Source organism: Coregonus clupeaformis, chromosome 37 (assembly GCF_020615455.1).
Source record: "Coregonus clupeaformis isolate EN_2021a chromosome 37, ASM2061545v1, whole genome shotgun sequence".
Lineage (NCBI taxonomy): Eukaryota > Metazoa > Chordata > Actinopteri > Salmoniformes > Salmonidae > Coregonus > Coregonus clupeaformis.
Window position 1 is genome coordinate 1467566 of NC_059228.1, and position 6945 is coordinate 1474510.

Genomic DNA, 6945 nt, shown 5'->3' on the forward strand with positions numbered 1-6945 from the left:
TTAATCATAGGACTGTATGGTTTCAAATACTAATGTTAATTAGCTAGCTAGCTATTTATTCTACTCATCAAGGCTCTTTAAAATTGGAAGTTAACTCAGCTGTTTATAGCTAGCCTTTAGACAACTAGCTAGGAATCATAGCTAAGAACTGAATGTCTCTCTGGTTGATAAGGTTAAAGAATAGGTAGCATACATGTAACATATGGATTTGCATTAGAATACACATCAAAAGTCCCAATGCGCTTTTCTATTACATAAAACTGATCAGAATTCTGAAGAATGCCAAACTCATGCTGGAAAAAACATTTACGGGGTATGACATAATATGGAGGACGCGGCAAGCCAGCCTATTCCCTATAATGTAAACTCCAACAGAAATAACTTCCAGTGTATAACTTCAAATTAAACCAAATATTTTGCAGTCATAACTACTGGTTTCAATAAAATGTTCTGCCAACTTACAACCAAATACTTTATTAATTTATTGTTACAAATCAGCTTACAAGGTTGCTAGCCAACTAGCTTGCTAATGTTAGCCCTACTAGCCTGCTAATGTTGGCCCCTACCAGCCTGCTAACATTACATTATCACTGCATGAGTCAGCCAGTTGCTATCATCACCTAGCTTACAGATACAATAAAGTAAACCAATGTTTTGGAAATGCATAATGCCATCTAACCAGTAGTCAAATAATGTTACCGGTATATGCAGTTATCTTAGCCAGCAAGCAAGCCAGCCAGCTAAAGTTAGTTATTTTAGCCTGCTAGCTAGCCTAACAAGCTAACTAGTCTAGCACAGGCAGGAACCCACAGAACACAACAACAACAAAAAGCCAGCAGATATAAAGTAGAGAGAGCGGAGACTTACCGATTGACGGCTGAGTTTGTTACCAAAGTAAAGGAGGGCCAAGGAGTGGCCTTTAGAGGGAGAGGCCATTTCACTGGCCAAGGGAGAGTCAGCTAATCCAATAGCGATATAGTGAGGTAAATCCACATTGAATTTACCCTGTTTATTCCATCACTGCTGACACTCGCGATGTACTGGTAGGTCGGTAGGAAATAGAGGTTGCAGGCTTCACATTAACGCTTGGCACAGCACCTGGTTTCAGTCAGTCTCATTCCAAATCCTGCCTTCCACTGGTTATACTATGAAATAAGTACTGCATACAGTAGACGTGAGCACGGTTCCCATACTCCAATCCACTCGCTAGCTTCTTGTTTTTGGGCCACAAATGAGTCGTAACCCTGTCCTTGTGGGTATTACTGCCCTATATGGGTATTGCAGCAATAGCTACGAATGATGGAAAACTACTACAACACTCACTCGTTCGCTCGCTCGACTACCACTACCACTACCAAATGCCCAGGAGAAGAGGAGATGGATGTTTTTCGCACACATTTATATGGTTTCTTCTTTGTGAATGTACATAGTAGCTCACCAACATTTGGTTTGGAATGTAATTACATGCTAGCATGGCTAGTAGCTAACGTTAGCCAGCTGGAACGAGCTAGGTAACACCGGTTCTTCATATGAGGTTGAGAAATAGTGCATTGTGGGTAGATCAGACATGTCCAGGATTTTTAGCGTTTATAGCAATGGTTATTAATTGTACTGCAGGGATGGAACACAAATCGAAGAAAATTGAGGTGGTGGTGGCAGCTGCAGAGAGATATTTGGGTGTGCGAGACGTGACAGCAGAAGAGTTTCAGGGAGTGTTAAGTGGTGATGTCCCATCAATTCAGGTTGAGGGCATGAGGTAGGAGTGAGTGTATTTAAACAGTGGAGAAGGGTGGTGTTAATTATTAGTTGTAGTGTTGAAGGTATGAGTGTGGTGTTAGATGGTAGGATATTTCTTTGCTTTGGTTTATTTTATTTTTCAAGGAAAGATAAGGGAGTTGAACTCCAGTCTAGTAGGTGGCGGTAATGCAACAAATTGGATGCCAACCGTCGTTAAACCTCATCGAAGAAGAAGAATGCATTGTGGGTAGTTCTGAAATATCCAGAAATAAGTTAATATATATGAAAAAAACGCTAAAACATTACTATGTTTGAAGTTATAGGTAACCAGATCGTGACTACAACTAAGTTACTAAGTCTTTGACCACACTGTGTTGTTACTTTGGTGAGTAAAAACGTATGCTTACTACCCTTTAACTAGCTATGTCAAAGCAATGTATAGCCATATATTAGTATTTCTGGCATAGTCATAAATAGCTAGCTAGCTGGCTAAATAACTGGCTAGTTAGCTAACATCATAACTATTTGGATTTAGACCTGTTTGCCGACAGGAAAAAAATATTATTGGTTATCTCAGCTAACAGGATAGCCTCTTCGCTCCGGGAGACTTGTACACATTGGTGTACAGGTCTTCTGGAGCGAAGAGGCTACTAGCAGAAGGAATGTAATGCTAACTATTAAGGCTTTAGCTAGTTGTTAACAGTGTCATGTTGCCGAAGCAGAGACCGATGGTCGCAAGTCTGTAGCTAGCCAGCTAGATAACTTGGCTAGTTAGTTGTCATTGCTTGCTAACATTAGATAGTTAGATAGCTAATTTGCTAGCTAACGTGTCCGCTAATATCGGAGATATGTCACTGCCCAGCTACAATCAAAGCAACAACTTTTTACGTTAATTCTTACCTTAACATAATAGCTAGTTAGCTATTTCTGTTTGGACATTCAACACTGGTACAACAATCAAATCTCTTATGACGATGTCCTAATGTTACTTCTTCTTCTTCTTCTCTGGTATAATGACATTCACACTAATGTAATGTGCATTCCAACGCCTACTGTATTAAACTGTAGAAACTGTAGTTTTTTTGTACAAAAAACAACAACAGATAAATAAAAAAAACATCCCACTCCTTTGGTCACAGTCCAATCCAAATCAAATCCCTACACAGGCTCAGAGGCTTCTACATGAGAAAGGTTGCCTACTCCTGTGTAGCCTATTATCGGCAACTTCAGGAGTGTAATGGCAGAATCTGCGAAAGCCAGCAGGAGCGGGAGGAGAATAGTTGGGTCAGGTTAATTTTTTTTACTTCTGGTTATCTAGATCTCTGGAGCCCTTTTGAGGCAAAATAACTTAAGCTTAAAGCATCAGACAAGCTCAATGTACATAGTTGATTTTATTAAAACACATCTATATATGGAAAAATACACTAAAATTGGTCGAAAGAACAGACTACTTCAGTCTACCAATATTTTTTTTTAGTCGGGGACAGCCCTAGTTGACACGACAGCCCTAGTTGACACACACTTCAGACATGGCCAAACTTTTTGCAATTTCGGCACTATAACAGTTTATTTACGAAGTCTTTTACAGCGCATCGCACGTATCCCATCTTTACATGTGTAGGCAGATACTCTTCATCAAACATCAGTAAAACCGGAATCTTCTTCTTAAGACATGAAGCCTCAACGTCCAGCGATTCTCCTGTCATCACACATTTAATTGGTGCCCTGCATCGAAAATCAAAGCTCTCGACTTCAGATGTCGCCAACTTATGTAGACACAAAGCTTTCTCTTTCTGCTCTTCCGAGATGCAAGAAATCAGAACAAAACCACTCCTGGTAACTAATATTTATAATATGTGTGACCTCAAAATGGATCTCCAAAGTATACATCATTATTAACAAATCACACTTCAACAAGAAACTGATGATCATTTACAACTTTAGCTATTTTTGCTCTATCTTTCGGTGCCACAGTCTTCCACTCACATTCGCCATGATTGCTTAACGCGCCATCAGAATCAACTTTCTCTCCATATCCTCCTTCGCCGCATCCTCACTACGCTCCGCCATTCCGCTCCCAAAATAACGGTTTAAACCAGTCCAACAGCTTGTTAAACACGGTTCTCGACCCACCGGCCTTCCTAACGTTACAGTTTGGTATTCACTCCCTATGCAAAACCTCTCCCGGTCTTCTTCTTCTTCCCCTATAGTATTATGGCAGACAATAAACGTTAAAGGTACATGCCGTCACCTACTGTACTGGAGTGTGTAGTCAATCACAGCTTACAGACTAAATGAATAAAGAAACATACATTAAGAAAAACGAAACCCTCCTACCTAATTCTGTACTACTAAGAAAATAAAAAAAGTACCCTAGTAACTTCTAACAAACCCCTCCCCCCACATCAATATGTCCCTCTCTTCCACATACCGGAACTTTTCATCTTGGTCCACCAACCTTTCTTTGGAGGGCATATAAATGCCGGGCCCTTGGGCTCGCTGTTCCCACCTCTTCTGCTACAAATCTATCATAATGGCTCTAATCTTACATTTGGCTTCACCTATACCTCTCCCGTTCAAACTGTCTAAACTAACTTGACTGTGTATCAATGTTCCCCAACTGGCGGCCCACATCGGGTTGTTTGGATCCTGGATGCTGATTGGACGAAAAGTGTTCCAAGCCATGCTGTATTGGCCGTCACAGGCACACTATACTTGCTAACAATTATCACTGCGCCTTCATAAGAATATAATCATGTTCATGTTGTTGTCCTAATCATCTCTTGTATTGATCTCAACTCACACATTTGGTACAGCGGGGGTTAATATACACCTCGCTGTCTGCCTGTCCGAACCCGGAAACAATGTTTAACTTTTTAATTTCGATCTCTGTACCATTCATAGAAAGTGAACGGTGCCCAGACTAGATGAGACAACTTTTTCTGAGCCAGGCTTAATCACGCATCAATGTCATTATCATGGATATATCCAAGTAAATGCCAATAGAAAATAAGCTAAATCAAACAAAAATGCTGCTAGTGTACTGTCATTCCAGGTGAATGTTTGACATGACTGAGTTAGGTGAAGTTGGCTAGCTAGCAAGTGACAAGAACATTATGAACTAACAACCAGATTTTTGTCCAAATTGTATGAATTTACATATCAAAATAACATTTTAATGAAAATATGTAATTCATTGTTATTCTAATATTTTGGTAACCATTTTATAAAAGTAATAAGGCACCATGATTTGGACAGAAACATGAACATTATGATATTCCTACAAAGAAGCAGGGATAATTCAGATGGAACTTAGCAGGCATAGTGTACCTGTGACGGCCAATACAGTATGGCTTGGAACACTGCTCATCCAAACAGCCTTTAAAAAACCAATTGCCTTTAAAAAAAAAAGGATTAAACAACAGCTCATTGAAAGGCGGGGACTGTGAGGGGACACACACAGACACGCTAACACACACACAATTGTTTTGATGTATTGTTTGTATTTGTTTTTTAGTTGTATTGTTTGTATATCGTTGTATTTTAAATGTGGGTGACTGTCCCTGCCTATCAGTGTATCAGACCCCAGGAAGAGTAGCTGCTGCTTCTGCAAAAGCTAATGGGGATCCAAATAAACAAATAAACAGGTAAATGGGTTGACTGTTCCTACGCTATCACGTCGGGCCGAACAATGCCATTTACCTGTGACTCACAGGACGTTGGTTGCACCTTAACTGGGGAGGACAGGCTCGTGGTAATGGCTGGAGTGGAATTGTATCAAATACAGCAAACACATGGTTCCATTCGCTCCATTCCAGCCATCATTATGAGCCGTCCTCCTCTCAGCAGCCTCCACTGCTGTGACTGTATTCAGAAAATCCATCATGGGGGAAGTTAGGTACTGTGGTAAATGTATTTATTTTATGCAAATGTATGCACATTTAAATCATTGTATAGTTCATAAACAAGTTATGTAAATGGAAGACCTTTTTAAAGTTGGTCTAGTGCAGGAATATTCAAATCTTACCCTACGAGGTCCGGAGCCTGCTGGTTTTCTGTTCTAACTGATAGTTAATTGCACCCTGGAAATTAATACAAAAAAATATGTTTTAAGTGAAATATTAGCTTTGTCTGAAGCCCAAACCCTCCAGAAAATGCAAAAGTTAATTTGACCTATGCATTAACAAGGCTTTTCAGCATAAGCAGCTTGACTACTGCTAGAGTACTGTAGCTTTATTGATCTACTGTACTTCAACAACAGATGTACTCACATTGGATGGGTTGATTAGGATTCAAACCTTCTCTCAAACAGCCTAATACATACTCTTAGAGTAGGTTTACGCCATTAATGTACTTGGTAATGTAAATGTGTTTTTTTCATGTAAGACAATGCAATATGCCATCTGTGAATTTGTTACATTTTCCTAATCTTGATATACAGCGCCTTGCAAAAGTATTCATCCCCCTTGCGTTTTTTCAATTTTGTTGCATTACAACCTGTAATTGAAATGTATTTTTATTTGGATTTCATGTAATGGACATACACAAAATAGTCCAAATTAGTGAAGTGAAATGAAAAAAATTACTTGTTTCAAAAAATTCTAAAAAATAAATAACGGAAAAGTGGTGCGTGCGTATTTATTCACCCCCTTTGCTATGAATCCCCTAAATAAGATCTGGTGCAACCAATTACCTTCAGAAGTCACATAATTAGTTAAATAAAGTCCACCTGTGTGCAATCTAAGTGTTACATTATCTGTCACATGATCTCAGTATATATACACCTGTTCTGAAAGGCCCCAGTGTCTGCAACACCACTAAGCAAGGGGCACCACCAAGCAAGCGGCACCATGAAGACCAAGGAGCTCTCCAAACAGATCAGGGACAAAGTTGTGGAGAAGTACAGATCAGGGTTGGGTTATAAAAAAATATCTGAACCTTTGAACATACCACTAAGCACCATTAACTTCATTATAAAAAAATTGAAAGAATATGGCACTACAACAAACCTGCCAAGAGAGGGCCGCCCACAAAAACTCACGGACCAGGCAAGGAGGGCATTAATCAGAGAGACCAAAGATAACTCTGAAGGCGCTGCAAAGCTCCACAACGGAGATTGGAGTATCTGTCCATAGGACTACTTTAAGCCATACACTCCACAGCTGGGTTTTACGGAAGAGTGGCCAGAGAAAAGCCATTGCTTAAAGA